At 38.0% G+C, this 20,767-nt stretch overlaps 17 non-coding genes and 45 pseudogenes across 17 annotated transcripts; 23 read left to right on the top strand and 39 right to left on the bottom strand.

The window, feature by feature from the left end:
* Positions 1–101: 101 nt before the first annotated feature.
* LOC149715406 (5S ribosomal RNA) lies at positions 102–220 on the bottom strand. The gene has a single exon (XR_016374264.1). It is a non-coding gene; the product is annotated as a 5S ribosomal RNA (ribosomal RNA).
* A 137-nt stretch (positions 221–357) lies between these two features.
* LOC149715405 (5S ribosomal RNA) lies at positions 358–476 on the bottom strand (annotated as a pseudogene).
* Positions 477–613: 137 nt separating this feature from the next.
* On the bottom strand, positions 614–732 carry LOC149715404 (5S ribosomal RNA; annotated as a pseudogene).
* A 137-nt stretch (positions 733–869) lies between these two features.
* Positions 870–988, bottom strand: LOC149715403 (5S ribosomal RNA; annotated as a pseudogene).
* A 137-nt stretch (positions 989–1,125) lies between these two features.
* LOC149715402 (5S ribosomal RNA) lies at positions 1,126–1,244 on the bottom strand. The gene has a single exon (XR_016372067.1). It is a non-coding gene; the product is annotated as a 5S ribosomal RNA (ribosomal RNA).
* A 137-nt stretch (positions 1,245–1,381) lies between these two features.
* On the bottom strand, positions 1,382–1,500 carry LOC149715401 (5S ribosomal RNA). The gene has a single exon (XR_016371758.1). It is a non-coding gene; the product is annotated as a 5S ribosomal RNA (ribosomal RNA).
* A 137-nt stretch (positions 1,501–1,637) lies between these two features.
* Positions 1,638–1,756, bottom strand: LOC149715400 (5S ribosomal RNA). The gene has a single exon (XR_016371757.1). It is a non-coding gene; the product is annotated as a 5S ribosomal RNA (ribosomal RNA).
* Positions 1,757–1,890: 134 nt separating this feature from the next.
* On the bottom strand, positions 1,891–2,009 carry LOC149715399 (5S ribosomal RNA; annotated as a pseudogene).
* Positions 2,010–2,146: 137 nt separating this feature from the next.
* LOC149715398 (5S ribosomal RNA) lies at positions 2,147–2,265 on the bottom strand. The gene has a single exon (XR_016374263.1). It is a non-coding gene; the product is annotated as a 5S ribosomal RNA (ribosomal RNA).
* Positions 2,266–2,402: 137 nt separating this feature from the next.
* LOC149715397 (5S ribosomal RNA) lies at positions 2,403–2,521 on the bottom strand (annotated as a pseudogene).
* A 137-nt stretch (positions 2,522–2,658) lies between these two features.
* LOC149715396 (5S ribosomal RNA) lies at positions 2,659–2,777 on the bottom strand. Its single transcript, XR_016372173.1, has one exon. It is a non-coding gene; the product is annotated as a 5S ribosomal RNA (ribosomal RNA).
* Positions 2,778–2,914: 137 nt separating this feature from the next.
* On the bottom strand, positions 2,915–3,033 carry LOC149715395 (5S ribosomal RNA). Its single transcript, XR_016374216.1, has one exon. It is a non-coding gene; the product is annotated as a 5S ribosomal RNA (ribosomal RNA).
* A 137-nt stretch (positions 3,034–3,170) lies between these two features.
* LOC149715394 (5S ribosomal RNA) lies at positions 3,171–3,289 on the bottom strand (annotated as a pseudogene).
* Positions 3,290–3,426: 137 nt separating this feature from the next.
* Positions 3,427–3,545, bottom strand: LOC149715393 (5S ribosomal RNA). Its single transcript, XR_016372168.1, has one exon. It is a non-coding gene; the product is annotated as a 5S ribosomal RNA (ribosomal RNA).
* Positions 3,546–3,682: 137 nt separating this feature from the next.
* LOC149715392 (5S ribosomal RNA) lies at positions 3,683–3,801 on the bottom strand (annotated as a pseudogene).
* A 137-nt stretch (positions 3,802–3,938) lies between these two features.
* LOC149715391 (5S ribosomal RNA) lies at positions 3,939–4,057 on the bottom strand (annotated as a pseudogene).
* A 137-nt stretch (positions 4,058–4,194) lies between these two features.
* On the bottom strand, positions 4,195–4,313 carry LOC149715390 (5S ribosomal RNA). Its single transcript, XR_016374262.1, has one exon. It is a non-coding gene; the product is annotated as a 5S ribosomal RNA (ribosomal RNA).
* A 137-nt stretch (positions 4,314–4,450) lies between these two features.
* LOC149715389 (5S ribosomal RNA) lies at positions 4,451–4,569 on the bottom strand (annotated as a pseudogene).
* A 137-nt stretch (positions 4,570–4,706) lies between these two features.
* LOC149715388 (5S ribosomal RNA) lies at positions 4,707–4,825 on the bottom strand (annotated as a pseudogene).
* A 136-nt stretch (positions 4,826–4,961) lies between these two features.
* LOC149715387 (5S ribosomal RNA) lies at positions 4,962–5,080 on the bottom strand (annotated as a pseudogene).
* A 137-nt stretch (positions 5,081–5,217) lies between these two features.
* Positions 5,218–5,336, bottom strand: LOC149715386 (5S ribosomal RNA; annotated as a pseudogene).
* A 121-nt stretch (positions 5,337–5,457) lies between these two features.
* LOC149715385 (5S ribosomal RNA) lies at positions 5,458–5,560 on the bottom strand (annotated as a pseudogene).
* Positions 5,561–5,697: 137 nt separating this feature from the next.
* Positions 5,698–5,816, bottom strand: LOC149715384 (5S ribosomal RNA; annotated as a pseudogene).
* A 122-nt stretch (positions 5,817–5,938) lies between these two features.
* LOC149715383 (5S ribosomal RNA) lies at positions 5,939–6,041 on the bottom strand (annotated as a pseudogene).
* A 137-nt stretch (positions 6,042–6,178) lies between these two features.
* On the bottom strand, positions 6,179–6,297 carry LOC149715382 (5S ribosomal RNA; annotated as a pseudogene).
* Positions 6,298–6,434: 137 nt separating this feature from the next.
* On the bottom strand, positions 6,435–6,553 carry LOC149715381 (5S ribosomal RNA). The gene has a single exon (XR_016372431.1). It is a non-coding gene; the product is annotated as a 5S ribosomal RNA (ribosomal RNA).
* A 137-nt stretch (positions 6,554–6,690) lies between these two features.
* On the bottom strand, positions 6,691–6,809 carry LOC149715380 (5S ribosomal RNA). The gene has a single exon (XR_016373200.1). It is a non-coding gene; the product is annotated as a 5S ribosomal RNA (ribosomal RNA).
* A 122-nt stretch (positions 6,810–6,931) lies between these two features.
* On the bottom strand, positions 6,932–7,034 carry LOC149715379 (5S ribosomal RNA; annotated as a pseudogene).
* A 137-nt stretch (positions 7,035–7,171) lies between these two features.
* On the bottom strand, positions 7,172–7,290 carry LOC149715378 (5S ribosomal RNA). Its single transcript, XR_016372030.1, has one exon. It is a non-coding gene; the product is annotated as a 5S ribosomal RNA (ribosomal RNA).
* Positions 7,291–7,427: 137 nt separating this feature from the next.
* LOC149715377 (5S ribosomal RNA) lies at positions 7,428–7,546 on the bottom strand. The gene has a single exon (XR_016371756.1). It is a non-coding gene; the product is annotated as a 5S ribosomal RNA (ribosomal RNA).
* A 137-nt stretch (positions 7,547–7,683) lies between these two features.
* LOC149715376 (5S ribosomal RNA) lies at positions 7,684–7,802 on the bottom strand. The gene has a single exon (XR_016372406.1). It is a non-coding gene; the product is annotated as a 5S ribosomal RNA (ribosomal RNA).
* Positions 7,803–7,940: 138 nt separating this feature from the next.
* On the bottom strand, positions 7,941–8,059 carry LOC149715375 (5S ribosomal RNA). Its single transcript, XR_016374261.1, has one exon. It is a non-coding gene; the product is annotated as a 5S ribosomal RNA (ribosomal RNA).
* A 122-nt stretch (positions 8,060–8,181) lies between these two features.
* Positions 8,182–8,284, bottom strand: LOC149715374 (5S ribosomal RNA; annotated as a pseudogene).
* Positions 8,285–8,421: 137 nt separating this feature from the next.
* Positions 8,422–8,540, bottom strand: LOC149715373 (5S ribosomal RNA). Its single transcript, XR_016374358.1, has one exon. It is a non-coding gene; the product is annotated as a 5S ribosomal RNA (ribosomal RNA).
* A 138-nt stretch (positions 8,541–8,678) lies between these two features.
* On the bottom strand, positions 8,679–8,797 carry LOC149715372 (5S ribosomal RNA). The gene has a single exon (XR_016374132.1). It is a non-coding gene; the product is annotated as a 5S ribosomal RNA (ribosomal RNA).
* A 137-nt stretch (positions 8,798–8,934) lies between these two features.
* Positions 8,935–9,053, bottom strand: LOC149715371 (5S ribosomal RNA; annotated as a pseudogene).
* A 572-nt stretch (positions 9,054–9,625) lies between these two features.
* Positions 9,626–9,728, bottom strand: LOC149715370 (5S ribosomal RNA; annotated as a pseudogene).
* Positions 9,729–10,101: 373 nt separating this feature from the next.
* Positions 10,102–10,220, top strand: LOC149715369 (5S ribosomal RNA; annotated as a pseudogene).
* Positions 10,221–10,357: 137 nt separating this feature from the next.
* LOC149715368 (5S ribosomal RNA) lies at positions 10,358–10,476 on the top strand (annotated as a pseudogene).
* A 360-nt stretch (positions 10,477–10,836) lies between these two features.
* LOC149715367 (5S ribosomal RNA) lies at positions 10,837–10,955 on the top strand (annotated as a pseudogene).
* A 137-nt stretch (positions 10,956–11,092) lies between these two features.
* LOC149715366 (5S ribosomal RNA) lies at positions 11,093–11,211 on the top strand (annotated as a pseudogene).
* Positions 11,212–11,346: 135 nt separating this feature from the next.
* On the top strand, positions 11,347–11,465 carry LOC149715365 (5S ribosomal RNA; annotated as a pseudogene).
* A 362-nt stretch (positions 11,466–11,827) lies between these two features.
* LOC149715364 (5S ribosomal RNA) lies at positions 11,828–11,946 on the top strand (annotated as a pseudogene).
* An 839-nt stretch (positions 11,947–12,785) lies between these two features.
* Positions 12,786–12,904, top strand: LOC149715363 (5S ribosomal RNA; annotated as a pseudogene).
* Positions 12,905–13,041: 137 nt separating this feature from the next.
* LOC149715362 (5S ribosomal RNA) lies at positions 13,042–13,144 on the top strand (annotated as a pseudogene).
* Positions 13,145–13,521: 377 nt separating this feature from the next.
* On the top strand, positions 13,522–13,624 carry LOC149715361 (5S ribosomal RNA; annotated as a pseudogene).
* Positions 13,625–13,746: 122 nt separating this feature from the next.
* Positions 13,747–13,865, top strand: LOC149715360 (5S ribosomal RNA; annotated as a pseudogene).
* A 137-nt stretch (positions 13,866–14,002) lies between these two features.
* LOC149715359 (5S ribosomal RNA) lies at positions 14,003–14,121 on the top strand (annotated as a pseudogene).
* A 616-nt stretch (positions 14,122–14,737) lies between these two features.
* LOC149715358 (5S ribosomal RNA) lies at positions 14,738–14,840 on the top strand (annotated as a pseudogene).
* Positions 14,841–14,962: 122 nt separating this feature from the next.
* Positions 14,963–15,081, top strand: LOC149715357 (5S ribosomal RNA; annotated as a pseudogene).
* A 137-nt stretch (positions 15,082–15,218) lies between these two features.
* LOC149715356 (5S ribosomal RNA) lies at positions 15,219–15,337 on the top strand (annotated as a pseudogene).
* Positions 15,338–15,698: 361 nt separating this feature from the next.
* LOC149715355 (5S ribosomal RNA) lies at positions 15,699–15,817 on the top strand (annotated as a pseudogene).
* A 616-nt stretch (positions 15,818–16,433) lies between these two features.
* Positions 16,434–16,536, top strand: LOC149715354 (5S ribosomal RNA; annotated as a pseudogene).
* A 122-nt stretch (positions 16,537–16,658) lies between these two features.
* Positions 16,659–16,777, top strand: LOC149715353 (5S ribosomal RNA; annotated as a pseudogene).
* Positions 16,778–16,914: 137 nt separating this feature from the next.
* LOC149715352 (5S ribosomal RNA) lies at positions 16,915–17,033 on the top strand (annotated as a pseudogene).
* Positions 17,034–17,394: 361 nt separating this feature from the next.
* Positions 17,395–17,513, top strand: LOC149715351 (5S ribosomal RNA; annotated as a pseudogene).
* Positions 17,514–18,129: 616 nt separating this feature from the next.
* Positions 18,130–18,232, top strand: LOC149715350 (5S ribosomal RNA; annotated as a pseudogene).
* A 122-nt stretch (positions 18,233–18,354) lies between these two features.
* On the top strand, positions 18,355–18,473 carry LOC149715349 (5S ribosomal RNA; annotated as a pseudogene).
* An 842-nt stretch (positions 18,474–19,315) lies between these two features.
* Positions 19,316–19,434, top strand: LOC149715348 (5S ribosomal RNA; annotated as a pseudogene).
* Positions 19,435–19,570: 136 nt separating this feature from the next.
* On the top strand, positions 19,571–19,689 carry LOC149715347 (5S ribosomal RNA; annotated as a pseudogene).
* A 410-nt stretch (positions 19,690–20,099) lies between these two features.
* Positions 20,100–20,202, bottom strand: LOC149715346 (5S ribosomal RNA; annotated as a pseudogene).
* Positions 20,203–20,565: 363 nt separating this feature from the next.
* Positions 20,566–20,684, bottom strand: LOC149715345 (5S ribosomal RNA; annotated as a pseudogene).
* Between the last annotated feature and the right edge of the window lie 83 nt (positions 20,685–20,767).

The following is a 20,767-nucleotide window of genomic DNA, read 5'->3' as shown; positions in this document are numbered from 1 at the left end:
GAGACAAATTAACCTTCATCTTTTTAAAACAATAACAAAAAGAAAATATGTTTGCTTTTTTCATATCTATTGGAATTTAAAAGAGGAAAAAAAAGTGAAAAAGCCAACGGCACGCAGTGTTCCTAAGTGGTCTCCCTCCCAAGTACTGACTGCGCTCGACGCTTCTTAACTTCGGTGATCGGACGAGAACCGGTGTTTTCAGCGTGATATGGCCGTTGCCAAGAGTGCTAGATAATAATTCGAATTTAAATTAAGTGAGACAAATTAACCATCATCTTTTTAAAACAATAACAAAAAGAAAATATGTTTGCTTTTTTCATATCTATTGGAATTTAAAAGAGGAAAAAAAAGTGAAAAAGCCAACGGCACGCAGTGTTCCTAAGTGGTCTCCCTCCCAAGTACCGGCTGCGCTCGACGCTGCTTAACTTCGGTGATCGGACGAGAACCGGTGTTTTCAGCTTGATATGGCCGTTGCCGAGAGTGCTAGATAATAATTCGAATTTAAATTAAGTGAGACAAATTAACCATCATCTTTTTAAAACAATAACAAAAAGAAAATATGTTTGCTTTTTTCATATCTATTGGAATTTAAAAGAGGAAAAAAAAGTGAAAAAGCCAACGGCACGCAGTGTTCCTAAGTGGTCTCCCTCCCAAGTACTGACTGCGCTCGACGCTTCTTAACTTCGGTGATCGGACGAGAACCGGTGTTTTCAGCTTGATATGGCCGTTGCCGAGACTGCTAGATAATAATTCGAAATTAAATTAAGTGAGACAAATTAACCATCATCTTTTTAAAACAATAACAAAAAGAAAATATGTTTGCTTTTTTCATATCTATTGGAATTTAAAAGAGGAAAAAAAAGTGAAAAAGCCAACGGCACGCAGTGTTCCTAAGTGGTCTCCCTCCCAAGTACTGATTGCTCTCGACGCTGCTTAACTTCGGTGATCGGACGAGAACCGGTGTTTTCTGCGTGATATGGCCGTTGCCGAGAGTGCTAGATAATAATTCGAATTTAAATTAAGTGAGACAAATTGACCTTCATCTTTTTAAAACAATAACAAAAAGAAAATATGTTTGCTTTTTTCACATCTATAGGAATTTAAAAGAGGAAAAAAAAGTGAAAAAGCCAACGGCACGCAGTGTTCCTAAGTGGTCTCCCTCCCAAGTACTGACTGCGCTCAACGCTGCTTAACTTCGGTGATCGGACGAGAACCGGTGTTTTCAGCGTGATATGGCCGTTGCCGAGAGTGCTAGATAATAATTTGAATTTAAATTAAGTGAGACAAATTGACCTTCATCTTTTTAAATCAATAACAAAAAGAAAATATGTTTGCTTTTTTCATATCTATAGGAATTTAAAAGAGGAAAAAAAAGTGAAAAAGCCAACGGCACGCAGTGTTCCTAAGTGGTCTCCCTCCCAAGTACTGACTGCGCTCGACGCTGCTTAACTTCGGTGATCGGACGAGAACCGGTGTTTTCAGCGTGATATGGCCGTTGCCGAGAGTGCTAGATAATAATTTGAATTTAAATTAAGTGAGACAAATTGACCTTCATCTTTTTAAATCAATAACAAAAAGAAAATATGTTTGCTTTTTTCATATCTATAGGAATTTAAAAGAGGAAAAAAAAGTGAAAAAGCCAACGGCACGCAGTGTTCCTAAGTGGTCTCCCTCCCAAGTACTGACTGCGCTCGACGCTGCTTAACTTCGGTGATCGGACGAGAACCGGTGTTTTCAGCGTGATATGGCCGTTGCCGAGAGTGCTAGATAATAATTCGAATTTAAATTAAGTGAGACAAATTAACCATCTTTTTAAAACAATAACAAAAAGAAAATATGTTTGCTTTTTTCATATCTATTGGAATTTAAATGAGGAAAAAAAAGTGAAAAAGCCAACGGCACGCAGTGTTCCTAAGTGGTCTCCCTCCCAAGTACTGACTGCGCTCGACGCTTCTTAACTTCGGTGGTCGGACGAGAACCGGTGTTTTCAGCGTGATATGGCCGTTCCCGAGAGTGCTAGATAATAATTCGAATTTAAATTAAGTGAGACAAATTAACCATCATCTTTTTAAAACAATAACAAAAAAAAAATATGTTTGCTTTTTTCATATCTATTGGAATTTAAAAGAGGAAAAAAAAGTGAAAAAGCCAACGGCACGCAGTGTTCCTAAGTGGTCTCCCTCCCAAGTACTGACTGCGCTCGACGCTTCTTAACTTCGGTGATCGGACGAGAACCGGTGTTTTCAGCGTGATATGGCCGTTGCCGAGAGTGCTAGATAATAATTCGAATTTAAATTAAGTGAGACAAATTAACCTTCATCTTTTTAAAACAATAACAAAAAGAAAATATGTTTGCTTTTTTCATATCTATTGGAATTTAAAAGAGGAAAAAAAAGTGAAAAAGCCAACGGCACGCAGTGTTCCTAAGTGGTCTCCCTCCCAAGTACCGACTGCGCTCGACGCTGCTTAACTTCGGTGATCGGACGAGAACCGGTGATTTCAGCGTGATATGGTCGTTGCCGAGAGTGCTAGATAATAATTCGAATTTAAATTAAGTGAGACAAATTAACCATCATCTTTTTAAAACAATAACAAAAATAAAATATGTTTGCTTTTTTCATATCTATTCGAATTTAAAAGAGGAAAAAAAAGTGAAAAAGCCAACAGCACGCAGTGTTCCTAAGTGGTCTCCCTCCCAAGTACTGACTGCGCTCGACGCTGCTTAACTTCGGTGATCGGACGAGAACCGGTGTTTTCAGCGTGATATGGCCGTTGCCGAGAGTGCAAGATAATAATTCGAATTTAAATTAAGTGAGACAAATTAACCATCATCTTTTTAAAACAATAACAAAAATAAAATATGTTTGCTTTTTTCATATCTATTGGAATTTAAAAGAGGAAAAAAAAGTGAAAAAGCCAACAGCACGCAGTGTTCCTAAGTGGTCTCCCTCCCAAGTACTGACTGCGCTCGACGCTGCTTAACTTCGGTGATCGGACGAGAACCGGTGTTTTCAGCTTGATATGGCCGTTGCCGAGAGTGCTAGATAATAATTCGAATTTAAATTAAGTGAGACAAATTAACCATCATCTTTTTAAAACAATAACAAAAAGAAAATATGTTTGCTTTTTTCATATCTATTGGAATTTAAAAGAGGAAAAAAAAGTGAAAAAGCCAACGGCACGCAGTGTTCCTAAGTGGTCTCCCTCCCAAGTACCGACTGCGCTCGACGCTGCTTAACTTCGGTGATCGGACGAGAACCGGTGATTTCAGCGTGATATGGTCGTTGCCGAGAGTGCTAGATAATAATTCGAATTTAAATTAAGTGAGACAAATTAACCATAATCTTTTTAAAACAATAACAAAAATAAAATATGTTTGCTTTTTTCATATCTATTCGAATTTAAAAGAGGAAAAAAAAGTGAAAAAGCCAACAGCACGCAGTGTTCCTAAGTGGTCTCCCTCCCAAGTACTGACTGCGCTCGACGCTGCTTAACTTCGGTGATCGGACGAGAACCGGTGTTTTCAGCGTGATATGGCCGTTGCCGAGAGTGCAAGATAATAATTCGAATTTAAATTAAGTGAGACAAATTAACCATCATCTTTTTAAAACAATAACAAAAATAAAATATGTTTGCTTTTTTCATATCTATTGGAATTTAAAAGAGGAAAAAAAAGTGAAAAAGCCAACAGCACGCAGTGTTCCTAAGTGGTCTCCCTCCCAAGTACTGACTGCGCTCGACGCTGCTTAACTTCGGTGATCGGACGAGAACCGGTTTTTTCAGCTTGATATGGCCGTTGCCGAGAGTGCTAGATAATAATTCGAATTTAAATTAAGTGAGACAAATTAACCATCATCTTTTTAAAACAATAACAAAAAGAAAATATGTTTGCTTTTTTCATATCTATTGGAATTTAAAAGAGGAAAAAAAAGTGAAAAAGCCAACGGCACGCAGTGTTCCTAAGTGGTCTCCCTCCCAAGTACTGACTGCGCTCGACGCTTCTTAACTTCGGTGATCGGACGAGAACCGGTGTTTTCAGCTTGATATGGCCGTTGCCGAGACTGCTAGATAATAATTCGAATTTAAATTAAGTGAGACAAATTAACCTTCATCTTTTTAAAACAATAACAAAAAGAAAATATGTTTGCTTTTTTCATATCTATTGGAATTTAAAAGAGGAAAAAAAAGTGAAAAAGCCAACGGCACGCAGTGTTCCTAAGTGGTCTCCCTCCCAAGTACTGACTGCGCTCGACGCTTCTTAACTTCGGTGATCGGACGAGAACCGGTGTTTTCAGCGTGATATGGCCGTTGCCAAGAGTGCTAGATAATAATTCGAATTTAAATTAAGTGAGACAAATTAACCATCATCTTTTTAAAACAATAACAAAAAGAAAATATGTTTGCTTTTTTCATATCTATTGGAATTTAAAAGAGGAAAAAAAAGTGAAAAAGCCAACGGCACGCAGTGTTCCTAAGTGGTCTCCCTCCCAAGTACCGGCTGCGCTCGACGCTGCTTAACTTCGGTGATCGGACGAGAACCGGTGTTTTCAGCTTGATATGGCCGTTGCCGAGAGTGCTAGATAATAATTCGAATTTAAATTAAGTGAGACAAATTAACCATCATCTTTTTAAAACAATAACAAAAAGAAAATATGTTTGCTTTTTTCATATCTATTGGAATTTAAAAGAGGAAAAAAAAGTGAAAAAGCCAACGGCACGCAGTGTTCCTAAGTGGTCTCCCTCCCAAGTACTGACTGCGCTCGACGCTTCTTAACTTCGGTGATCGGACGAGAACCGGTGTTTTCAGCTTGATATGGCCGTTGCCGAGACTGCTAGATAATAATTCGAAATTAAATTAAGTGAGACAAATTAACCATCATCTTTTTAAAACAATAACAAAAAGAAAATATGTTTGCTTTTTTCATATCTATTGGAATTTAAAAGAGGAAAAAAAGTGAAAAAGCCAACGGCACGCAGTGTTCCTAAGTGGTCTCCCTCCCAAGTACTGATTGCTCTCGACGCTGCTTAACTTCGGTGATCGGACGAGAACCGGTGTTTTCTGCGTGATATGGCCGTTGCCGAGAGTGCTAGATAATAATTCGAATTTAAATTAAGTGAGACAAATTGACCTTCATCTTTTTAAAACAATAACAAAAAGAAAATATGTTTGCTTTTTTCACATCTATAGGAATTTAAAAGAGGAAAAAAAAGTGAAAAAGCCAACGGCACGCAGTGTTCCTTAGTGGTCTCCCTCCCAAGTACTGACTGCGCTCGACGCTGCTTAACTTCGGTGATCGGACGAGAACCGGTGTTTTCAGAGTGACATGGCTGTTGCCGAGAGTGCTATTTAATAATTCGAATTTAATTAACCTTCATCTTTATAAATCAATAAGAAAAAGAAGATTTGTTTGCTTTTTCATATCTCATGGAATTTAAAAGAGGAAATAAAAGTGAAAAAGCCAACGGCACGCAAAGTTTCCAAGTACTGACTGCGCTCGACGCTGCTTAACTTCGGTGATCGGACGAGAACCGGTGTTTTCAGCGTGATATGGCCGTTGCCGAGGGTGCTATTTAATAATTCGAATTTAAATTAAGTGAGGCAAATTAACCTTCATCTTTTTAAAACAATAACAAAAAGAAAATATGTTTGCTTTTTTCATATCTATTGGAATTTAAAAGAGGAAAAAAAAGTGAAAAAGCCAACGGCACGCAGTGTTCCTAAGTGGTCTCCCTCCCAAGTACTGACTGCGTTCGACGCTGCTTAACTTCGGTGATCGGACGAGAACCGGTGTTTTCAGAGTGATATGGCCGTTGCCGAGAGTGCTATTTAATAATTTGAATTTAATTAACCTTCACCTTTATAAATCAATAAGAAAAAGAAGATATGTTTGCTTTTTTCATATCTGATGGAATTTAAAAGAGGAAATAAAAGTGAAAATGCCAGCGGCACGCAAAGTTTCCAAGTACTGACTGCGCTCGACGCTGCTTAACTTCGGTGATCGGACGAGAACCGGTGTTTTCAGCGTGATATGGCCGTTGCCGAGAGTGCATGATAAGAATTCGAATTTAAATTAAGTGAGACAAATTAACCATCATCTTTTTAAAACAATAACAAAAAGAAAATATGTTTGCTTTTTTCATATCTATTGGAATTTAAAAGAGGAAAAAAAAGTGAAAAAGCCAACGGCACGCAGTGTTCCTAAGTGGTCTCCCTCCCAAGCACTGACTGCGCTCAACGCTGCTTAACTTCGGTGATCGGACGAGATCCGGTGTTTTCAGCGTGATATGGCCGTTGCCGAGAGTGCTAGATAATAATTTGAATTTAAATTAAGTGAGACAAATTGACCTTCATCTTTTTAAAACAATAACAAAAAGAAAATATGTTTGCTTTTTTCATATCTATAGGAATTTAAAAGAGGAAAAAAAAGTGAAAAAGCCAACGGCACACAGTGTTCCTAAGTGGTCTCCCTCCCAAGTACTGACTGCGCTCGACGCTGCTTAACTTCGGTGATCGGACGAGAACCGGTGTTTTCAGCGTGATATGGCCGTTGCCGAGGGTGCTATTTAATAATTCGAATTTAAATTAAGTGAGGCAAATTAACCTTCATCTTTTTAAAACAATAACAAAAAGAAAATATGTTTGCTTTTTTCATATCTATTGGAATTTAAAAGAGGAAAAAAAAGTGAAAAAGCCAACGGCACGCAGTGTTCCTAAGTGGTCTCCCTCCCAAGTACTGACTGCGTTCGACGCTGCTTAACTTCGGTGATCGGACGAGAACCGGTGTTTTCAGCGTGATATGGCCGTTGCCGAGAGTGCTATTTAATAATTTGAATTTAATTAACCTTCACCTTTATAAATCAATAAGAAAAAGAAGATATGTTTGCTTTTTTCATATCTGATGGAATTTAAAAGAGGAAATAAAAGTGAAAATGCCAGCGGCACGCAAAGTTTCCAAGTACTGACTGCGCTCGACGCTGCTTAACTTCGGTGATCGGACGAGAACCGGTGTTTTCAGCGTGATATGGCCGTTGCCGAGAGTGCATGATAAGAATTCGAATTTAAATTAAGTGAGACAAATTAACCATCATCTTTTTAAAACAATAACAAAAAGAAAATATGTTTGCTTTTTTCATATCTATTGGAATTTAAAAGAGGAAAAAAAAGTGAAAAAGCCAACGGCACGCAGTGTTCCTAAGTGGTCTCCCTCCCAAGTACTGACTGCGCTCAACGCTGCTTAACTTCGGTGATCGGACGAGAACCGGTGTTTTCAGCGTGATATGGCCGTTGCCGAGAGTGCTAGATAATAATTTGAATTTAAATTAAGTGAGACAAATTGACCTTCATCTTTTTAAAACAATAACAAAAAGAAAATATGTTTGCTTTTTTCATATCTATAGGAATTTAAAAGAGGAAAAAAAAGTGAAAAAGCCAACGGCACGCAGTGTTCCTAAGTGGTCTCCCTCCCAAGTACTGACTGCGCTCGACGCTGCTTAACTTCGGTGATCGGACGAGAACCGGTGTTTTCAGCGTGATATGGCCGTTGCCGAGAGTGCTAGATAATAATTCGAATTTAAATTAAGTGAGACAAATTAACCTTCATCTTTTTAAAACAATAACAAAAAGAAAATATGTTTGCTTTTTTCATATCTATTGGAATTTAAAAGAGGAAAAAAAAGTGAAAAAGGCAACGGCACGCAGTGTTCCTAAGTGGTCTCCCTCCCAAGTACTGACTGCGCCCGACGCTTCTTAACTTCGGTGATCGGACGGGAACCGGTGTTTTCAGCGTGATATGGCCGTTGCCGAGAGTGCTAGATAATAATTCGAATTTAAATTAAGTGAGACAAATTAACCATCATCTTTTTAAAACAATAACAAAAAGAAAATATGTTTGCTTTTTTCATATCTATTGGAATTTAAAAGAGGAAACAAAAAGTGAAAAAGCCAACGGCACGCAGTGTTCCTAAGTGGTCTCCCTCCCAAGTACTGACTGCGCTCGACGCTTCTTAACTTCGGTGATCGGACGAGAACCGGTGTTTTCAGCGTGATATGGCCGTTGCCGAGAGTGCTATTTAATAATTTGAATTTAATTAACCTTCATCTTTATAAATGAATAAGAAAAAGAAGATATGTTTGCTTTTTTCATATCTGATGGAATTTAAAAGAGGAAATAAAAGTGAAAATGCCAGCGGCACGCAAAGTTTCCAAGTACTGACTGCGCTCGACGCTGCTTAACTTCGGTGATCGGACGAGAACCGGTGTTTTCAGCGTGATATGGCCGTTGCCGAGAGTGCATGATAAGAATTCGAATTTAAATTAAGTGAGACAAATTAACCATCATCTTTTTAAAACAATAACAAAAAGAAAATATGTTTGCTTTTTTCATATCTATTGGAATTTAAAAGAGGAAAAAAAAGTGAAAAAGCCAACGGCACGCAGTGTTCCTATGTGGTCTCCCTCCCAAGTACTGACTGCGCTCAACGCTGCTTAACTTCGGTGATCGGACGAGAACCGGTGTTTTCAGCGTGATATGGCCGTTGCCGAGAGTGCTAGATAATAATTTGAATTTAAACTAAGTGAGACAAATTGACCTTCATCTTTTTAAAACAATAACAAAAAGAAAATATGTTTGCTTTTTTCATATCTATAGGAATTTAAAAGAGGAAAAAAAAAGGGAAAAAGCCAACGGCACGCAGCGTTCCTAAGTGGTCTCCCTCCCAAGTACTGACTGCGCCCGACGCTGCTTAACTTCGGTGATCGGACGAGAACCGGTGTTTTCAGCGTGATATGGCCGTTGCCGAGAGTGCTAGATAATAATTCGAATTTAAATTAAGTGAGACAAATTAACCTTCATCTTTTTAAAACAATAACAAAAAGAAAATATGTTTGCTTTTTTCATATCTATTGGAATTTAAAAGAGGAAAAAAAAGTGAAAAAGCCAACGGCACGCAGTGTTCCTAAGTGGTCTCCCTCCCAAGTACTGACTGCGCTCGACGCTTCTTAACTTCGGTGATCGGACGAAAACCGGTGTTTTCAGCGTGATATGGCCGTTGCCGAGAGTGGTAATTAATAATTTGAATTTAATTAACCTTCATCTTTATAAAACAATAACAAAAAGAAGATATGTTTGCTTTTTTCATACCTGATGGAATTTAAAAGAGGAATCATAAGTGAAAAAGCCAACGGCACGCAGAGTTTCCAAGTACTGACTGCGCTCGACGCTGCTTATTTTCGGTGATCGGACGAGAACCGGTGTTTTCAGCTTGATATGGCCGTTGCCGAGAGTGCTATTTAATAATTTGAATTTAATTAACCTTCATCTTTATAAAACAATAACAAAAATAAGATATGTTTGCTTTTTTCATATCTGATGGAATTTAAAAGAGGAAACAAAAGTGAAAAAGCCAACGGCACGCAGAGTTTCCAAGAACTGACTGCGCTCGACGCTGCTTAACTTCGGTGATCGGACGATAACCGGTGTTTTCAGCTTGATATGGCCGTTGCCGAGAGTGCTATTTAATAATTTGAATTTAATTAACCTTCATCTTTATAAAAAAATAACAAAAAGAAGATATGTTTGCTTTTTTCATATCTGATGGAATTTAAAAGAGGAAACAAAAGTGAAAAAGCCAACGGCACGCAGAGTTTTCAAGTACTGACTGCGCTCGACGCTGCTTAACTGCGGTGATCGGACGAGAACCGGTGTTTTCAGCGTGATATGGCCGTTGCCGAGAGTGCTAGATAATAATTCGAATTTAAATTAAGTGAGACAAATTAACCTTCATCTTTTTAAAACAATAACAAAAAGAAAATATGTTTGCTTTTTTCATATCTGATGTAATTTTAAAGAGGAAACAAAAGTTTAAAAGCCAACGGCACGCAGAGTTTCCAAGTACTGACTGCGCTCGACGCTGCTTAACTTCGGCGATCGGACGAGAAACAGTGTCAATTTTTTTTTCGTCTTTTAAATTTTAATAGATATGAAAAAAGCATTTCCCTCTTTAAAATTCCATCAGATATGGAAAAAGCAAACATATCTTCTTTTTCTTATTGTTTAATAAAGATGAATGTTAATTAAATTCAAATTATTAACTAGCACTCTCGGCAACGGCCATATCACGCTGAATACACCGGTTCTCGTCCGATAACCGAAGTTAAGCAGCGTCTAGCGCAGTCACTACTTGGGTGGGAGACCACTTAGGTACACTGCGTGCCGTTGGCTTTTTCACTTTTTTTTCCTCTTTTAAATTCCAATAGATTTGAAAAAAGCAAACTTATTTTCTTTTTGTTATTGTTTTAAAAAGATGATGGTTAATTTGTCTCACTTAATTTAAATTCGAATTATTAACTAGCACTCTCGGCAACGACCACATCACGCTGAATACAGCGGCTCTCGTCCGATCAACGAAGTTAAGCAGCGTCGAGCGCAGTCAGTACTTGGGAGGGTGACCACTTAGGAACACTGCGTGCCGTTGGCTTTTTCACTTTTTTTTCCTCTTTTAAATTTTAATAGATATGAAAAAAGCAAACATGTTTTTTTTGTTATTGTTTTAAAATGATGAAGGTTAATTTGTCTCACTTAATTTAAATTCGAATTATTAACTAGCACTCTCGGCAACGGCCATATCACGCTGAAAACACCGGTTCTCGTCCGATCACCGAAGTTAAGCAGCGTCGAGCGCATACAGTACTTGGAAATACTGCGTACCGTTTGCTTTTTCACTTTTGTTTCCTCTTTCAAATTCCACCAAATATGAAAAAAGCAAACATATCTTCTTTTTGTTATTGTTTTATAAAGATGAAAGTTAATTAAATTAAAATTATTAACTAGCACTCTCGGCAACGGCCATATTACCCTGAATACACCGGTTCTCGTCCGATAACCGAAGTTAAGCAGCGTCGAGCGCAGTCACTACTTGGGAGGGAGACCACTTAGGAACACTGCGTGCCGTTGGCTTTTTCACTTTTTTTTCCTCTTTTAAATTTTAATAGATATGAAAAAAGCAAACATGTTTTCATTTTGTTATTGTTTTAAAATGATGAAGGTTAATTTGTCTCACTTAATTTAAATTCGAATTATTAACTAGCACTCTCGGCAACGACCACATCACGCTGAATACAGCGGCTCTCGTCCGATCACCGAAGTTAAGCAGCGTCGAGCGCAGTCAGTACTTGGGAGGGAGACCACTTAGGAACACTGCGTGCCGTTGGCTTTTTCACTTTTTTTTCCTCTTTTAAATTTTAATAGATATGAAAAAAGCAAACATGTTTTTTTTGTTATTGTTTTAAAATGATGAAGGTTAATTTGTCTCACTTAATTTAAATTCGAATTATTAACTAGCACTCTCGGCAACGGCCATATCACGCTGAAAACACCGGTTCTCGTACGATAACCGAAGCTAAGCATCGTCGAGCGCAGTCAGTATTTGGGAGGGCGACCACTTAAGAACACTGCGTGCCGTTAGCTTTTTCACTTTTTTTTTCCTCTTTTGAATTCCAAAAGATATGAAAAAAGCAAACATATTTTCTTTTTGTTACTGTTTTAAAAAGATGAAGGTTAATTTGTCTCACTTAATTTAAATTCGAATTATTATCTAGCACTCTCGGCAACGGCCATATCACGCTGAGAACACCGGTTCTCGTCCGATCGCCGACGTTAGCAGCGTCGAGCGCAGTCAGTACTTGGGAATACTGCGTGCCGTTGGCTTTTTCACTTTTTTTTCCTCTTTTAAATTCCACCAGATATGAAAAAAGCAAACATATCTTCTTTTTGTTATTTTTTTATAAAGATGAAGGTTAATTAAATTCAAATTATTAACTAGCACTCTCGGCAACGGCCGTATCACGCTGAATACACCGGTTCTCGTCCGATAACCGAAGTTAAGCAGCGTCGAGCGCAGTCAGTACTTGGGAGGGCGACCACTTAGGAACACTGCGTACCGTTAGCTTTTTCACTTTTTTTTCCTCTTTTAAATTCCAATAGATATGAAAAAAGCAAACATTTTCTATTTGTTATTGTTTTAAAAAGATGAAGGTTAATTTGTCTCACTTAATTTAAATTCGAATTATTATCTAGCACTCTCGGCAACGGCCATATCACGCTGAGAACACCGGTTCTCGTCCGATCGCCGACGTTAGCAGCGTCGAGCGCAGTCAGTACTTGGGAATACTGCGTGCCGTTTGCTTTTTCACTTTTGTTTCCTCTTTCAAATTCCACCAGATATGAAAAAAGCAAACATATCTTCTTTTTGTTATTGTTTTATAAAGATGAAAGTTAATTAAATTCAAATTATTAACTAGCACTCTCGGAAACGGCCATATCACGCTGAATACACCAATTCTCGTCCCATAACCGATGTTAAGCAGCGTCGAGCGCAGTCATTACTTGGGAGGGAGACCACTTAGGATCACTGCGTGCCGTTGGCTTTTTCACTATTTTTCCTCTTTTAAATTTTAAAAGATATGTAAAAAGCAAACATGTTTTCTTTTTGTTATTGTTTTAAAATGATGAAGGTTAATTTGTCTAACTTAATTTAAATTCGAATTATTAACTAGCACTCTCGGCAACGGCCAAATCACGCTGAAAACACCGGTTCACGTCCGATTACCGAAGTTAAGCAGCGTCTAGCGCATACAGTACTTGGGAATACTGCGTGCCGTTGGATTTTTCACTTTTGTTTCCTCTTTTAAATTCCACCAGATATGAAAAAAGCAAACATATCTTCTTTTTGTTATTGTTTTATAAATATGAAGGTTAATTAAATTCAAATTATTAACTAGCACTCTCGGCAACGGCCGTATCACGCTGAATACACCGGTTCTCGTCCGATAACCGAAGTTAAGCAGCGTCGAGCGCAGTCAGTACTTGGGAGGGCGACCACTTAGGAACACTGCGTGCCGTTAGCTTTTTCACTTGTTTTTCCTCTTTTAAATTTTAATAGATATGAAAAAAGCAAACATGTTTTCTTTTTGTTATTGTTTTAAAATGATGAAGGTTAATTTGTCTCACTTAATTTAAATTCGATTTATTAACTAGCACTCTCGGCAACGGCCAAATCACGCTGAAAACACCGGTTCACGTCCGATTACCGAAGTTAAGCAGCGTCGAGCGCAGTCAGTATTTGGGAATACTGCGTGCCGTTGGCTTTTTCACTTTTGTTTCCTCTTTTAAATTCCACCAGATATGAAAAAAGCAAACATATCTTCTTTTTGTTATTGTTTTATAAAGATGAAAGTTAATTAAATTAAAATTATTAACTAGCACTCTCGGCAACTGCCATATCACGCTGAATACACCGATTCACGTCCCATAACCGAAGTTAAGCAGCGTCGTGCGCAGTCATTACTTGGGAGGGAGACCACTTAGGATCACTGCGTGCCGTTGGCTTTTTCACTTTTTTTCCTCTTTTAAATTTTAATAGATATGAAAAAAGCAAACATGTTTTCTTTTTGTTATTGTTTTAAAATGATGAAGGTTAATTTGTCTCACTTAATTTAAATTCGATTTATTAACTAGCACTCTCGGCAACGGCCAAATCACGCTGAAAACACCGGTTCACGTCCGATTACCGAAGTTAAGCAGCGTCGAGCGCAGTCAGTACTTGGGAATACTGCGTGCCGTTGGCTTTTTCACTTTTGTTTCCTCTTTTAAATTCCACCAGATATGAAAAAAGCAAACATATCTTCTTTTTGTTATTGTTTTATAAAGATGAAAGTTAATTAAATTAAAATTATTAACTAGCACTCTCGGCAACGGCCTTATCTCGCTGAATACACCGGTTCTCGTCCGATAACCGAAGTTAAGCAGCGTCGAGCGCAGTCATTACTTGGGAGGGAGACCACTTAGGAACACTGCGTGCCGTTGGTTTTTTCACTTTTTTTTCCTCTTTTAAATTTTAATAGATATGTAAAAAGCAAACAGGTTGTCTTTTTGTTATTGTTTTAAAATTATGAAGGTTAATTTGTCTCACTTAATTTAAATTCGAATTATTAACTAGCACTCTCGGCAACGGCCAAATCACGCTGAAAACACCGGTTCACGTCCCATAACCGAAGTTAAGCAGCGTCGAGCGCAGTCATTACTTGGGAGGGAGACCACTTAGGATCACTGCGTGCCGTTGGCTTTTTCACTATTTTTCCTCTTTTAAATTTTAAAAGATATGTAAAAAGCAAACATGTTTTCTTTTTGTTATTGTTTTAAAATGATGAAGGTTAATTTGTCTCACTTAATTTAAATTCGAATTATTAACTAGCACTCTCGGCAACGGCCAAATCACGCTGAAAACACCGGTTCACGTCCGATTACCGAAGTTAAGCAGCGTCTAGCGCATACAGTACTTGGGAATACTGCGTGCCGTTGGATTTTTCACTTTTGTTTCTTCTTTCAAATTCCACCAGATATGAAAAAAGCAAACATATCTTCTTTTTGTTATTGTTTTATAAAGATGAAAGTTAATTAAATTCAAATTATTAACTAGCACTCTCGGAAACGGCCATATCACGCTGAATACACCGATTCACGTCCCATAACCGAAGTTAAGCAGCGTCGTGCGCAGTCATTACTTGGGAGGGAGACCACTTAGGATCACTGCGTGCCGTTGGCTTTTTCACTTTTTTTCCTCTTTTAAATTTTAATAGATATGAAAAAAGCAAACATGTTTTCTTTTTGTTATTGTTTTAAAATGATGAAGGTTAATTTGTCTCACTTAATTTAAATTCGATTTATTAACTAGCACTCTCGGCAACGGCCAAATCACGCTGAAAACACCGGTTCACGTCCGATTACCGAAGTTAAGCAGCGTCGAGCGCAGTCAGTACTTGGGAATACTGCGTGCCGTTGGCTTTTTCACTTTTGTTTCCTCTTTTAAATTCCACCAGATATGAAAAAAGCAAACATATCTTCTTTTTGTTATTGTTTTATAAAGATGAAAGTTAATTAAATTAAAATTATTAACTAGCACTCTCGGCAACGGCCTTATCTCGCTGAATACACCGGTTCTCGTCCGATAACCGAAGTTAAGCAGCGTCGAGCGCAGTCATTACTTGGGAGGGAGACCACTTAGGAACACTGCGTGCCGTTGGTTTTTTCACTTTTTTTTCCTCTTTTAAATTTTAATAGATATGTAAAAAGCAAACAGGTTTTCTTTTTGTTATTGTTTTAAAATGATGAAGGTTAATTTGTCTCACTTAATTTAAATTCGAATTATTAACTAGCACTCTCGGCAACGGCCAAATCACGCTGAAAACACCGGTTCACGTCCCATAACCGAAGTTAAGCAGCGTCGAGCGCAGTCATTACTTGGGAGGGAGACCACTTAGGATCACTGCGTGCCGTTGGCTTTTTCACTTTTTTTCCTCTTTTAAATTTTAAAAGATATGTAAAAAGCAAACAGGTTTTCTTTTTGTTATTGTTTTAAAATGATGAAGGTTAATTTGTCTCACTTAATTTAAATTCGAATTATTAACTAGCACTCTCGGCAACGGCCAAATCACGCTGAAAACACCGGTTCACGTCCGATTACCGAAGTTAAGCAGCGTCTAGCGCATACAGTACTTGGGAATACTGCGTGCCGTTGGATTTTTCACTTTTGTTTCCTCTTTTAAATTCCACCAGATATGAAAAAAGCAAACATATCTTCTTTTTGTTATTGTTTTATAAATATGAAGGTTAATTAAATTCAAATTATTAACTAGCACTCTCGGCAACGGCCGTATCACGCTGAATACACCGGTTCTCGTCCGATAACCGAAGTTAAGCAGCGTCGAGCGCAGTCAGTACTTGGGAGGGCGACCACTTAGGAACACTGCGTGCCGTTAGCTTTTTCACTTGTTTTTCCTCTTTTAAATTCCAATAGATATGAAAAAAGCAAACATATTTTCTATTTGTTATTGTTTTAAAAAGATGAAGGTTAATTTGTCTCACTTAATTTAAATTCGAATTATTATCTAGCACTCTCGGCAACGGCCATATCACGCTGAGAACACCGGTTCTCGTCCGATCGCCGACGTTAGCAGCGTCGAGCGCAGTCAGTACTTGGGAATACTGCGTGCCGTTTGCTTTTTCACTTTTGTTTCTTCTTTCAAATTCCACCAGATATGAAAAAGCAAACATATCTTCTTTTTGTTATTGTTTTATAAAGATGAAAGTTAATTAAATTCAAATTATTAACTAGCACTCTCGGAAACGGCCATATCACGCTGAATACACCGATTCTCGTCCCATAACCGAAGTTAAGCAGCGTCGAGTGCAGTCATTACTTGGGAGGGAGACCACTTAGGATCACTGCGTGCCGTTGGCTTTTTCACTTTTTTTTCCTCTTTTAAATTTTAATAGATATGTAAAAAGCAAACAGGTTTTCTTTTTGTTATTGTTTTAAAATGATGAAGGTTAATTTGTCTCACTTAATTTAAATTCGAATTATTAACTAGCACTCTCGGCAACGGCCATATCACGCTGAAAACACCGGTTCACGTCCGTTCACCGAAGTTAAGCAGCGTCGAGCGCATACAGTACTTGGGAATACTACGTGCCGTTGGCTTTTTCACTTTTGTTTCCTCTTTCAAATTCCACCAGATATGAAAAAAGCAAACATATCTTCTTTTTGTTATTGTTTTATAAAGATGAAGGTTAATTAAATTCAAATTATTAACTAGCACTCTCGGCAACGGCCTTATCTCGCTGAATACACCGGTTCTCGTCCGATAACCGAAGTTAAGCAGCGTCGAGCGCAGTCATTACTTGGGAGGGAGACCACTTAGGAACACTGCGTGCCGTTGGTTTTTTCACTTTTTTTTCCTCTTTTAAATTTTAATAGATATGTAAAAAGCAAACAGGTTTTCTTTTTGTTATTGTTTTAAAATGATGAAGGTTAATTTGTCTCACTTAATTTAAATTCGAATTATTAACTAGCACTCTCGGCAACGGCCAAATCACGCTGAAAACACCGGTTCACGTCCCATAACCGAAGTTAAGCAGCGTCGAGCGCAGTCATTACTTGGGAGGGAGACCACTTAGGATCACTGCGTGCCGTTGGCTTTTTCACTTTTTTTCCTCTTTTAAATTTTAAAAGATATGTAAAAAGCAAACAGGTTTTCTTTTTGTTATTGTTTTAAAATGATGAAGGTTAATTTGTCTCACTTAATTTAAATTCGAATTATTAACTAGCACTCTCGGCAACGGCCAAATCACGCTGAAAACACCGGTTCACGTCCGATTACCGAAGTTAAGCAGCGTCTAGCGCATACAGTACTTGGGAATACTGCGTGCCGTTGGATTTTTCACTTTTGTTTCCTCTTTTAAATTCCACCAGATATGAAAAAAGCAAACATATCTTCTTTTTGTTATTGTTTTATAAATATGAAGGTTAATTAAATTCAAATTATTAACTAGCACTCTCGGCAACGGCCGTATCACGCTGAATACACCGGTTCTCGTCCGATAACCGAAGTTAAGCAGCGTCGAGCGCAGTCAGTACTTGGGAGGGCGACCACTTAGGAACACTGCGTGCCGTTAGCTTTTTCACTTGTTTTTCCTCTTTTAAATTCCAATAGATATGAAAAAAGCAAACATATTTTCTATTTGTTATTGTTTTAAAAAGATGAAGGTTAATTTGTCTCACTTAATTTAAATTCGAATTATTATCTAGCACTCTCGGCAACGGCCATATCACGCTGAGAACACCGGTTCTCGTCCGATCGCCGACGTTAGCAGCGTCGAGCGCAGTCAGTACTTGGGAATACTGCGTGCCGTTTGCTTTTTCACTTTTGTTTCTTCTTTCAAATTCCACCAGATATGAAAAAGCAAACATATCTTCTTTTTGTTATTGTTTTATAAAGATGAAAGTTAATTAAATTCAAATTATTAACTAGCACTCTCGGAAACGGCCATATCACGCTGAATACACCGATTCTCGTCCCATAACCGAAGTTAAGCAGCGTCGAGCGCAGTCATTACTTGGGAGGGAGACCACTTAGGATCACTGCGTGCCGTTGGCTTTTTCACTTTTTTTTCCTCTTTTAAATTTTAATAGATATGTAAAAAGCAAACAGGTTTTCTTTTTGTTATTGTTTTAAAATGATGAAGGTTAATTTGTCTCACTTAATTTAAATTCGAATTATTAACTAGCACTCTCGGCAACGGCCATATCACGCTGAAAACACCGGTTCACGTCCGTTCACCGAAGTTAAGCAGCGTCGAGCGCATACAGTACTTGGGAATACTACGTGCCGTTGGCTTTTTCACTTTTGTTTCCTCTTTCAAATTCCACCAGATATGAAAAAAGCAAACATATCTTCTTTTTGTTATTGTTTTATAAAGATGAAGGTTAATTAAATTCAAATTATTAACTAGCACTCTCGGCAACGGCCGTATCACGCTGAATACACCGGTTCTCGTCCGATAACCGAAGTTAAGCAGCGTCGAGCGCAGTCAGTACTTAGGAGGGCGACCACTTAGGAACACTGCGTGCCGTTAGCTTTTTCACTTTTTTTTCCTCTTTTAAATTCCAATAGATATGAAAAAAGCAAACATATTTTCTATTTGTTATTGTTTTAAAAAGATGAAGATTAATTTGTCTCACTTAATTTAAATTCGAATTATTATCTAGCACTCTCGGCAACGGCCATATCACGCTGAGAACACCGGTTCTCGTCCGATCGCCGACGTTAGCAGCGTCGAGCGCAGTCAGTACTTGGGAATACTGCGTGCCGTTTGCTTTTTCACTTTTGTTTCCTCTTTCAAATTCCACCAGATATGAAAAAAGCAAACATATCTTCTTTTTTTTATTGTTTTATAAAGATGAAAGTTAATTAAATTAAAATTATTAACTAGCACTCTCGGAAACGGCCATATCACGCTGAATACACCGATTCTCGTCCCATAACCCAAGTTAAGCAGCGTCGAGCGCAGTCACTACTTGGGAGGGAGACCACTTAGGAACACTGCGTGCGGTTAGCTTTTTCACTTTTTTTTCCTCTTTTAAATTTTAATAGATATGAAAAAAGCAAACATGTTTTCTTTTTGTTATTGTTTTAAAATGATGAAGGTTAATTTGTCTCACTTAATTTAAATTCGAATTATTATCTAGCACTCTCGGCAACGGCCATATCACGCTGAGAACACCGGTTCTCGTCCGATCGCCGAGGTTAGCAGCGTCGAGCGCAGTCAGTACTTGGGAATACTGCGTGCCGTTTGCTTTTTCACTTTTGTTTCCTCTTTCAAATTCCACCAGATATGAAAAAAGCAAACATATCTTCTTTTTTGTTATTGTTTTATAAAGATGAAAGTTAATTAAATTCAAATTATTAACTAGCACTCTCGGCAACGGCCATATCACGCTGAATACACCGGTTCTCGTCCGATAACCGAAGTTAAGCAGCGTGGAGCGCAGTCACTACTTGGGAGGGAGACCACTTAGGAACACTGCGTGCGGTTGGCTTTTTCACTTTTTTTCCTCTTTTAAATTTTAATAGATATGAAAAAAGCAAACATGTTTTCTTTTTGTTATTGTTTTAAAATGATAAAGGTTAATTTGTCTCACTTAATTTAAATTCGAATTATTAACTAGCACTCTCGGCAACGGCCAAATCACGCTGAAAACACCGGTTCACGTCCGATTACCGAAGTTAAGCAGCGTCGAGCGCAGTCAGTACTTGGGAGGGCGACCACTTAGGAACACTGCGTGCCGTTAGCTTTTTCACTTTTTTTTCCTCTTTTAAATTCCAATAGATATGAAAAAAGCAAACATATTTTCTATTTGTTATTGTTTTAAAAAGATGAAGGTTAATTTGTCTCACTTAATTTAAATTCGAATTATTATCTAGCACTCTCGGCAACGGCCATATCACGCTGAGAACACCGGTTCTCGTCCGATCGCCGACGTTAGTAGCGTCGAGCGCAGTCAGTACTTGGGAATACTGCGTGCCGTTGGCTTTTTCACTTTTGTTTGAATTGGTGTTTTCAGCGTGATATGGCCGTTGCCGAGAGTGCTATTTAATAATTTGAATTTAATTAACCTTCATCTTTATAAAACAATAACAAAAAGAAGATATGTTTGCTTTTTTCATATCTGATGGAATTTAAAAGAGGAAATAAAAGTGAAAAAGCCAACGGCACGCAGAGTTTCCAAGTACTGACTGCGCTCGACGCTGCTTAACTTCGGTGATCGGACGAGAACCGGTGTTTTCAGCGCGATATGGCCGTTGCCGAGAGTGCTATTTAATAATTTGAATTTAATTAACCTTCATCTTTATAAAACAATAACAAAAAGAAGATATGATTGCTTTTTTCATATCTGATGGAATTTAAAAGAGGAAACGAAAGTGAAAAAGCCAACGGCACGAGGAGTTTCGAAGTACTGACTGCGCTCGACGCTGCTTTACTTCGGTGGTCGGACGAGAACAGGTGTTTTCAGCGTGATATGGCCGTTGCCGAGAGTGCTAGATAATAATTCGAATTTAAATTAAGTGAGACAAATTAACCATCATCTTTTTAAAACAATAACAAAAAGAAAATAAGTTTGCTTTTTTCAAATCTATTGGAATTTAAAAGAGGAAAAAAAAAGTGAAAAAGCTAACGGCACGCAGTGTTCCTAAGTGGTCGCCCTCCAAAGTACTGACTGCGCTCGACGCTGCTTAACTTCGGATATCGGACGAGAACCGGTGTATTCAGCGTGATATAGCCGTTGCCGAGAGTGCTAGTTAATAATTTGAATTTAATTAACCTTCATCTTTATAAAACAATAAGAAAAAGAATATACGTTTGCTTTTTTC

The sequence above is a fragment of the Phalangium opilio genome, unplaced genomic scaffold (assembly GCF_054372755.1).
Source record: "Phalangium opilio isolate 3A_F unplaced genomic scaffold, DU_Popi_V2 ptg000009l_1, whole genome shotgun sequence".
Classification (NCBI taxonomy): Eukaryota; Metazoa; Arthropoda; class Arachnida; order Opiliones; family Phalangiidae; genus Phalangium; species Phalangium opilio.
This window is presented reverse-complemented; position numbering and strand designations above follow the sequence as displayed.